Genomic DNA, 11,628 nt, shown 5'->3' on the forward strand with positions numbered 1-11,628 from the left:
AATCTCATATAACTGGTGTCTTAGAAAGAGTCGATCGGGGCACAGATGTATGGAAAGATCTCACAAAGACAGAGGAGGAAGACAACCATCTAGAAGCCAGGAAGAGAGGCCTCAGACAAAACCAACCCTGCTCACACCTGGGTCTTGGTTAATTATGTTCTCTGGAACTGTGGGAAAATCCATTTCTATTGTTTGCGACATCCAGTCTAGAGTACCTCGTTATTGGAGCTCCAGCACAGCCATGTAGGTGGAATATGCATTTTCAAGACACCCTGCAAATAATCTTTCTGCACATGGAAAATTTAAGAATCACTGTTTTAGGGGTTGGAAAAATGAATTTGAGTTCAGCCCCATTTATTTTTTAAATTTGCTTGATCAGCTGATTAAAATGGTCACCAAGAAGAATAAAATGTGAAGATGGATGAGGAAATTCAAGTGCACAGATTCATATTGAGTAATTGCAGCCGCTTGCACCAAGCAGGGTTGGAACTGGGTGAGTTTTATTTGGCTTTCAGAACAAATAAGTAAACAGACGCAGGCCCTGATGGAACACGGAGGGTGCTCGGCTGCCAGGGACTGAGTGTTCCTGCCACCCTCCTAGACTCAACCAGATACATTTAATGCCGCCGTCCCTGTTTGTCTGCAAAAGTAAACCAGCAATTGTATCTTTAGAGAAAAATGTAGTAGTTGGTTCATATCACATCACATCACATTCTGGCCCAGGTTGAGACAAGCAAAGTGCCTCGGGCGTAGAATTTGAGGCGCAAGGTCATTCAAGTTTGGAATCTGCAGGTGAATGATCTGGAGAGTGAGGTGTCCAGAGCACAGAACTTAGGGATGTACCTGCACATTTTTGGAGTCCCACGAAGGCAGGGCCAGAACTTGCATGACCCAGGGCTTGTTGATTTTTGCAGATAAGGAAGATGACATTAAATGCATCAAATTGAGTCCAGGAGAGAGAGAGAGGAAGGTAAGCACCTTGTTGCTTAAAGCAACAGGGAAACATTCAATATCCCTGCCTTATCTATTTCTCTTCTTGTTCTGTCTCTTTAAACTGTGGTTTTTGCCTTTTAGTAGGCTTTGTAACTTTTTACTTGAAAGGTAGACATTCTATGCTGGGTAAAAGGACTGCTATAAATAGGCATTTAATAATGCAATGGTAATTGGGGGAGAGGGAGTCAGGGAAACATTCCATAGTGTCTGTCTCCCTGGACTGTGGAAACTTTCAACAGCTACATGTGAGCTGGCATGGCAGATTTTAACCTGGAACAGCATGTCTAAACAGGGAAAAGCAGGGCCTGGTGTCTGTTTAATTCCTGGTTCTTATTTGTACCAAAGGCCAAATAAAACTTAGCATGCTTGTTGACTGAAGTGAGGGGCAGAGGGGGTTTGGGGACAGATGGGGGCAGTCCCTACCCTTTCTATGCGCTCTGTCCTAACGGCATGCTTGTTATCTTTCCCAGCGCATTTAAGGAAGTAAAAACAAAAGCTAGTGTTGAGTTTCCTCCTGGCTGGGGTTTGTGTTCCCTGCAGGTGTAGTCTGAGAATTATGTGGTCTAGGGACCAAGCTCAAGGTGTCTTTCAAGTTCATCTTATTAGTTTTCTCAACATCACATCCAACAGTAAGTAATCATAGAGCCTCAGGAACCTAAAAGATCATTCAACCGAAACCTTTATTTTATAAGTGAGAAAACTGAGAGCACCAGAGGTCAATTGGCCAAGATACCAGAGAAAGAGGAGCTAATAATTAAGTCCAGGCACATGGGCCAGGGTCCTCCTCCATCCCACACTGGCATCATCCAGACCAGACAGACAACAAGGAGGTTTCTTAAGGGATACGTTCAGCTGCTTTGCTTGCAGAGGCCTGTGCAGAAGGTCCCAGGTCCCTGGATTTCCTCCTGGAGGTGTTTCGACAAATTAATACCCCGTGCCCCATGTCCAGCATCTCTTGCCAAACAGGGGATTTCTTCTCAAGAATAAGCAAATATTTCTTTCACCCTAAAAATACTGTCTTTTACACAGTATTGCCCTAGAGCAAGGGTCCAAGATGCCTCTGAATGTGTTAAATTGTAGGTACAGTTTTGTGTGTTTTACAGGTTGGAATTCTTTATTCATTCCCATTTCTTTCTCTTCACTGGCATCTGGGGGAAGACTGTTTACTAAACAGGAGGTTGAGTTAGTGCTCCTGGATTTGGAATGAGGTGTAAGCAGCTGCCTGAGCCTCAGCCACCAAAGGCAGTGGAGCACGGGGTGGGGTAGCCATGAGGTAGGAAAAAAAATAGGCAAATTTGATTAAAGGAGAAGGGCTTTTGGTGCCCATTCAAGGGGCCTTCAGCTCTGACAGACTGAAAAGCAACCAAAGAAAATCCTGCACTATTTTCTAAAAGCTGAGTGTGTTTATGACCATCTTTGCAAAAGAACACATTGTTTCTCATCAGGAAAAAAATGTGTTGTAATGGCTTAGCAATGTGGACACTCAGCTTTGCTGCTCCCTGGAGAAGTAACTTCTACAACTTATCTAATACCTGCATACCTTTGGCTTCTTATCTGTTAAAAGATAATGATTATAGAATAGGGAGTCTTTCCCCCAAGGTATGTTCTTGTTTGGTTTATCGAAGATTAGGTGGTTGTAAGATGTTAGTTTCATTTCTTGGTTTTCAATTCGATTCCAAGTGTCTATGTCTCTGTTTTTGTGCCAGTACCATGCTGTCTTGAGCACTATGGCTTTGTAGTACAGACTAAAATCTGGTATGCTGATGCTCCCAGCTTTATTTTTGTTACAAAGAACTGCCTTAGATATACGGGGTTTTTTCCGGTTCCATACAAAATGCAGAATCATTTTTTCCAAATCTTGAAAGTACAATGTTGGTATTTTGATAGGAATGGCATTGAATAGGTAGATTGCTTTGGGAAGTATAGACATTTTAACAATGTTGATTCTTCCCGTCCATGAGCATGGTATGTTGGGAGAACTGGATGTCTATATGTAAAAGACTGAAACTGGACCCACACCTTTCCCCACTCACAAAAATTGATTCAAGATGGATAAAGGACTTAAATTTAAGGCATGAAACAATAAAAATCCTCCAAGAAAGCATAGGAAAAACACTGGAAGATATTGGCCTGGGGAAAGACTTCATGAAGAAGACTGCCATGGCAATTGCAACAACAACAAAAATAAACAAATGGGACTTCATTAAACTGAAAAGCTTCTGTACAGCTAAGGAGACAATAACCAAAGCAAAGAGACAACCTACACAATGGGAAAGGATATTTGCATATTTTCAGTCAGACGAAAGCTTGATAACTAGGATCTATAGAGAACTCAAATTAATCCACATGAAAAAAGCCAACAATCCCATATATCAATGGGCAAGAGACATGAATAGAACTTTCTTTAAAGACGACAGACGAATGGCTAACAAACACATGAAAAAATGTTCATCATCTCTATATATTAGAGAAACGCAAATCAAAACAACCCTGAGATATCATCTAACCCCAGTGAGAATGGCCCACATCACAAAATCTCAAAACTGCAGATGCTGGCATGGATGTGGAGAGAAGGGAACACTTTTACACTGCTGGTGGGACTGCAAACTAGTACAACCTTTCTGGAAGGAAGTATGGAGAAACCTCAAAGCACTCAGGCTAGACCTCCCATTTGATCCTGCAATCCCATTACTGGGCATCTACCCAGAAGGAAAAAAATCCTTTTATCATAAGGACACTTGTACTAGACTGTTTATTGCAGCTCAATTTACAATCGCCAAAATGTGGAAACAGCCTAAATGCCCACCAACCCAGGAATGGATTAACAAGCTGTGGTATATGTATACCATGGAATACTATTCAGCCATTAAAAAAAATGGAGACTTTACATCCTTCATATTAACCTGGATGGAAGTGGAAGACATTATTCTTAGTAAAGCATCACAAGAATGGAGAAGCATGAATCCTATGTACTCAATTTTGATATGAGGACAATTAATGACAATTAAGGTTATGGGGGGGGAAGCAGAAAGAGGGACGGAGGGAGGGGGGGTGGGGCCTTGGTGTGTGTCACACTTTATGGGGGCAAGACATGATTGCAAGAGGGACTTTACCTAACAATTGCAATCAGTGTACCTGGCTTATTGTACCCTCAATGAATCCCCAACAATAAAAAAAAAAGAAAAAGAAAAAAAAAGATAACGATTATAGTATCCAGATCTCATTCAGTTGTTCTGAGGCTTAAATTAGTTAAAACAGTGCCAGTCACAGTGTACCTTAACAAACACTAGCTGTGAAATTGCAAGGGACAATGGATAACATCCTGGGAAGAATGCTCAGTAGCTCCGTACTAATACACAGTCTTGTCTGATACAATGACATCTTTAGGGTTTGTACCTTGAGTTTATCAGATAGATACAATTTTGTGCTTCAGTGAGGAAGCTTAGTTTGGTGTGCTTAAACATTCTTGTTTTGTGTAGCAACAAGTCTGCAGGTCATTAGGAAAGTTATGAGAATGCAAAAATACGTAAAATCTGTATGGGTGGAAACAAATGAAATCCTCCGAGCAACACCAGTAAGCCATGTGGTGAAGCAGAACAGATGCTATTGGCTGTGTTTTGGGAGTGAAATAATGGACCAGAACGTAGTCTGTCTCAAAACTTTCATAGTGACCTACATATTAGAGAAGAGACCTATTCTATTAATCAAGTGCATTGCTTTGCTTTTTATAACCTGGCTTCTACTAAAAGAGGAAGGAAGGACAGTTGGCAAATTTCCGCACTTATTTCCAAGGTTGCCGAAGTATTGCTTCTCAACTGAGTACTGGCAGTGAGCTGCAGCCACCTAATTCTCCGCCGCTTCTGGCCAGTGCCGTGTGCTAGGAGCCTTCTTAATCCTTTCCAGGGCTGCATTGTCCTTCTTCTTCTCTTCCAGTCCCCAATCACCAACCAGGGATGCATTTCCCTTTGGAATTAAGTTTTCCTTTGGAAAACTTAGGAGGCCAGAAGACTCAACTTACTCTTTCCCCCATTTTATTCAGGTAAGAGGCCCAAGCTGCCAGGTGATAGAATCCTGGGGCATTTTAAGTCAGACCACCTGCTCCTTAAATGTCAAAACCAGCAGCAGTGTTTGCAATTCTATACAACAGATATTCTCTAGTAACACCCAAAGCAAATTTCAGGGCATTATGTGTCTGCTAACAGGTGAGAAGGTTAAAAGACTAAGAACCATGAAAGTAAATATTTGGCTTTTCATGTAGAAATAACACAATAATCCTCTTTTCTTCCAGTTAGAGGTTTTAAATGAAATTGTTTTCTTAATGCTGATAAAATTAAATGCCATAATAATTCTTTTGGTGTTTATTTTAATTTCAAGACAAAATAAATCCACTATTTTGTTTTTATGTAATATTTCTATTAATTTTTCCCTGTTGCTTTAAGCAACAACCAGTAAGATTTCTCTGGAATTTAGGTAAATACATGTCTTTTCTGATGCTGCCTCTGATTACTATACATTTGTGTAATGAACTAGTTCTTATGCTATTTTGTGCATCATTATTTGGTAGCAAAAGAATATTTATTTTTTTTTAGTGATTTCTATACATCCTATGTGTAGTTGGAAGGAGATAGTACCTGGGAACAGAATCAGGACATATTTCCTAGTCTGCCTCATCCATTTGCACTTAGTATTATTATTATTATTATTTTATTTTATTTTTTTTTTGGTTTTTGGCCGGGGCTGGGTTTGAACCCGCCACTTCTGGCATATGGGACTGGCGCCCTACTCCTTGAGCCACAGGCGCTGCCCTGCACTTATTTTTTTAAATACACTTTGAGAAGTAAGTTTTTGTTTGCAAATGCACAGTTTTGGGGGGCAAGCTATTAGTGGTAGGCTTTTACTCAGAGCCTTTTCTAAGAGTTCTCATGCAAAAGGAATCTAACCTAACACACAAGGAAAAATGGGAATTTCAAACAAAAAAGATGGGTTGAAGGAAGTTGGAAGTCCCCTCAGTTTTCCATCTGCGAGCTCCCTGACAGCTTACATCTGGCAGTTCCCCCAAGAAAGCTAGTTTAGATACAGCCGTACAAGTGATGTCAACACTCAATGTGGAGAAGGATGTAACTGGGCTATGATTCTTAACAGAAAATATCACCTGGCTCTTCTTTAACATAGCAAAGAGTAAATTTTCACCCTATTTGACTTAGTTCTGGCCCAAGACCTGTCCACAGAGTAAAGGGACCACTCCAGTGACCTTGTGTGCTTGCAACTGTTATAACCTTGAGAGGCACATGTCCTAGGAAATTGCTCAATTTTCTCAATTCTTTGCCTGTCTCATAATAGTTAATTGTATACTAGACACTGCATGTGAAAGGCAGAAGAAACAGAATTAGGTATCTGTAAACCCAGAAAAGGCTTGTCCTTTGTTTTTTTAGCAGCTAGGGTGAAGAATAGAAGTATTCAATCAAATCAGGAGTTGGGTTCAATAATGGGGTGGTTGATTTTCTAGGTAGTTTAAACTGGCTCTTGGTTTAAACGTCTTAAGCGGAATTTTGGTGTCTAGTTACTCAGGGCTAAAGCTATTCCACCTACCTTTCTCTTTTTTTTAATTCTGTCCCTAGATTCCTGGTACTGCCATTTACTCGACTAAAGTTATATAGGGAAGAACTGGCAGATGAGGAGGACTAGCCCACGTCTGGGAGTCATCTAGGTTAGAATCTGCCATGCCAGCTCACATGTAGCTGTTTGAAAGTTTCTACAGTCCAGGGGGACAGGCACTATGGAATGCTTCCCTGACTCCCTCTCCCCCAATTACCATTGCATTATTAAATGCCTATTTATAGCAGTCCTTTTACCCAGCATAGAATGTCTGCCTTTCAAGTAAAATTTTACAAAGCCTACTAAAAGGCAAAAACCACAGTTTAAAGAGACAGAACAAGAATCTCTTAACAAGATAAGGCATAAATATTGAATTTAAACAACTAAGATTAATATCTTAAAGACACTAAAGAAAAAAATAGAGAAAATGTAAGAACAGATAGGCAAAGTAAGCAGAGAAAGGAATGCTAGAGGTAAAAAAAAAGTATCAAAACGAAGAATGCTTTTGATGGCTATATAGTAAAGACACTTTTGAGAAAAGAATCTATGAGCTTGAGAATATGTCAAAAGAAACTTCCAAAACTGAAAAGCAAAGAGTAAAATTCTGAAAAGAGGGAACAGCATGTCTAAAAACTTTTCTCTAATCTTCACTGTAAGCACCTGGCAGATCTCCTAGAGGAAAAACTTGCAAAAGTGTGGGAGTCCCTGATGTGTGGGTTTTTAACTCTCAGGCTTGTCCACGCTGAGCCTTTAGCAATTCATCTACTAGAGTCTAGAGTTTTCTACTTGTCCAGAACTTCTTTTTTGAGTTTCTGCTCCCTCCAATAAGTCATGATTCTCTTTTTCTACCTGTCTGTTCTCCAATTTGGGGGGCTTTTCATTTGCCCTGTGACCTCATACTATGTATCTCCTGATGAACCTAAGATGGGTTATTGATTTTTTTGTTTCTTCATAATTTTACCCTTTAATATGGGTTGGTGCCGTCCTAGCTTCTTATGTACTGGCCTGGAAACTGGAAGTTGTAGTAGGTTTTTGAGAAAATACATGTAGTCATAGAAGACTTCATGGGGGATGTGAGCTTGACTGGATTTTGAAGAATAAAGACTAATCAAAGCATGGCAGAAAGGGAGAAATCTTCCGTGACTTAGATCAACTCAAAGAACAGGTTGAAAATGGGAAATATGAAGTACTTTGAAGAAGTTATTGATTAGCATAGAGATTGCATCATAGGAAACTATGGCTAGAGAGAGTGATGAGAGATTATACCATATATGGCTCTCAAAATTAGGCAGAGACATTTGGAGTTGGTACAGAAGGTAACAGCAGATACTCTTAATATTTGGAGTGACAAGAGAAATGTGTTATTATAAATACATTTGGAATAGACTTTTAATGATAGGTAGTGGTGAGGGGCTGGAGTGGGGTAGGAAGATGGGTACAAGAAGATGAGCATAGCATCCATCTCCCCAAACAGCTTTGTTCTCAGCTAATTTATATCACATGAAGGCACTTTTCCACCTTCTACTCAAGAAAACGTGGCATCATCTTTCCTTTTTTTGTTTGTTTGTTTTTTGTTAAGCAGGTCCAGGCTGGGTTCCAACCCATTGCCCCCCGGTGTACAGGACTGGTACTCTAATCATTGAGCTACCGGTGCAGAGCCATCATCTTTACTCTTGAAAAAAATTTCATGAGTCCATCTTTAATCTTTGAAAAACAGTTCATGAATCCAGAAGTCACCTACTGGTTTAATGTGGCTCTTTTGACATGTGTGTTTATTTCTGCTCTTTCTGTCCCTCCCCAGGGCCCTGGACCCTCCAGAATAGTTTAGTTGGGATGAAACATTGATTGGGAAGGGTGGTAATAAACCCGCTAAGTGGAGATATCTTCCACGTGCAAGCATAAATGATATTTTAGAACTGGTGATGGAGATGTAATCTTCCATAGAGCTGCAGCTATTGAAGTATACGCATTAAACAAAGGAGCAAGTATAAGGGGGATATTGATCCTGACGGATTCCTATCCAAAAGAATGTGTGTGAGTGTAAGGAGTAAAAAAAATCCTAGAAAATAGTGTGGAAGAAATATAGAATATGTATGGGAACATAAGGAATGTAGAGCAATATGAAAATTTAAAAAATCAATAACATATAACATAATGAAAATGAAAAGAAAATCTTTAGGTAAGAAATTAAGCATCAGACTTGAATGCTTCAGAAAGTTAGAGTGAGAACTCAGAAAAAAATATTGGATTTTAAAATAAATGATTTATTATCATTCTCCAGTAATGATGAACTATGATAATTTGGATTAAACCCCTCACTGAGGACAATTAGAAAATCTGGATAAAATATTTTTTCCAGAAGGGTTTATCTGCTTAAAGTTACTAGAGCAGCAATTGATTGACTCATTCAGAGAGGTAAGACTGGCATTGTGAGCTGTTTCTTACCTGGGGGGATCTGCCAAATCTGCAAAAGAGACTTGAGAAGCTAAGATAACTGGACAGAAATTTTGAAAGTATTTTGTGGTTTGTGAGAAAAAAAATTGAAGTGTAGGACCTTTTATTGGAACACAGTAAAGCTTCTCATTTTAAGCTGAGAACACAAAAGGATATATCAGGGGAGACAGGGTAAATGAGAAGTTAATTGGGTCTTGCAAAGACAGCACACATTGAATTATCTTAATTCCTGAAATTGAATTCAAGTCAATTCTAGATTATTAGTAAACCTTGGATATAGGAAGGTAACATATGTCTCATTATTTCTACAGTTTGTACAATTATATCTCCAATTTTTAAATAACAATGTCTGGCATTTAACAGAAAATAAGCAGGTGATAACACAACAAAGATCACAGTGAAAAGAAACAACCAAAGGAAAAACCCATGGGTACTGTAAATAATAATATTATCAGAACTAAACTTTAAAATACATATTCTTAATTTGTTTCAGGAAATAAAACTTAACATTGAATATTTTGGCAAAAAAAGCAGCAACTGTAAAAATGAACCACACAGAAACCCTGTAACTGCAAAATATAAGGTGAAATATGAAGATTTAAAGTAGGAAATAGAGAAGAGAAGGTAAACACCACTGTGAAAAAATGAGTCAGCTCCCTGGAGCATAGAGGAGAGATAATGGGCCAGAAGCAATATATGATAAGATTGAATCTGAGAGTTTTCCAAAGTTAGCAAAAAGCCACATGTTCAATCATTTCTATAGATCCCAAGCATGAGAATGACAAACAAGCAAACCTAGGTTTGTTATAATAAAACCTTTGAAAGCCAAAAACAAAGAAAAATAATGAAAGCATTCAGAAGAGAAAAAGCCAAACTACTTTCAAAGGAATATCTATTAGAGTGACAAGCTGACTGCAGACTAGAAACAATGAAAGCTAGCTGGTAATGAAATGCTATCTTCAGAGTGCTCATAGTGCACCTAGCAAATAACTGCTTCTGCGAATTCTGTGCCCAGTGAAAATAACTTCCAGAAATAGATAAACAGCATTTTCAGATAAGTAAAAACTGGAAGAATTCATCACCTGTAATCTACCTCAAAGACAGAAGAAACATTATTTAAACTCTAAATTTGAGATATAGGAAAGAATAAAGAATAACAAAAATAAGAAACACATGAACAGATTTATTTATTTATTTATTTTACTTTTTAAACTAGTTTTTTTATTAATATTAAATCATAGCTGTGTACATTAATGCAATCATGGGGCACCATACATTGGTTTTATAAACAGTTTGACACATTTTCATCACACTGGTTAATATAACCTTCCTGGTATTTTCTTATTGTGTTAAGACAATTATATTCTACATTTACTAAGTTTCACATGTACCCTTGTAAGATACACCACAGTTGTAATCCCACCTATCAACCTTCCTCCACCCATCCTCTGCCCATCCTCCCCCCTCCGTCCCCGCCCTCTACCCATTCCCCGTATTCTTAGGTTAAAACTGCGTTATAGCTTTCATATGAAAACCAAAAATTAGTTTCATAGTAGGGCTGAGTACATTGGATACTTTTTCTTCCATTTTTGAGATACTTTACTAAGAAGAATATGTATATGAACAGATTTAAATGAGTAATGACTATGTAAAAAATAATAGTATAGCCTTATGAGAAAATATGACACTATCCTATGAGTGGAAGAGGAATGAATGAAATGAATATTCTAATTATTCACATTGCTCTGAGAGAGAAAAAAGTACCATGTAATATTAGATTCTGGTAACTCAAGAATGAATAAGGTAATCTTTAGAGAAACCAACAAAGAATAATAAGGCCAGGTATTGTAAGCTAATAGTAAGAAAAAAGTAGAGAGTAGAGTAATGAAAATAATTTATTCAAAAAAGAAAAGGAGAGAAAAACAATGGAGAATAGGCCAGACAAATAAATGTACATTATAGAAGAGACTGGGGGTGATAGTAAATGCAAATCCAAATCTACTACTAATTATATTAACTGTAAATGAACAAAATTCTCCAATTAGGATACAAAGCTTGTCAAACAGGATAAAAAGTCCACAGTTTACAACTTATAAGAGATGCATCAAAAACATAAATAAGAGATGCATCAAAAACATAAGGTTAAAAGCTAAAACAGGTGAGAGGAGAAATAGCATGAAAACTGACCAAAATAAAGCTCATATATATATTTATATATCAGGCAACATACATTTCAGATCAAAAACATAAATAAAATACATATGAAGTGTTCAAAGCAATAAAATATTCAATTTACGAAGAAGATAAAAATTCTATGTTTGCATATACCTAATAAAATAAATTTAATTTATATAGACCAACTTAATTTATATAGAAGTAAAAAAATTCCTAATCACGATGGAGAATTTTAAAATGCTTCTTTCAAAAGAAGATTGGGAAAACAGAAAAATAGATTTGTTTTTAAAATAAAACATAAATAATTACCACCTAATGAGACATAGATACTATACTCAACAACAGTAAAATATATATTATTTTCAAGTACACACAGAACATTTACATAAATCAGCCAGAGAGTTTGAGGTT

The sequence above is a fragment of the Nycticebus coucang genome, chromosome 16 (assembly GCF_027406575.1).
Source record: "Nycticebus coucang isolate mNycCou1 chromosome 16, mNycCou1.pri, whole genome shotgun sequence".
Classification (NCBI taxonomy): Eukaryota; Metazoa; Chordata; class Mammalia; order Primates; family Lorisidae; genus Nycticebus; species Nycticebus coucang.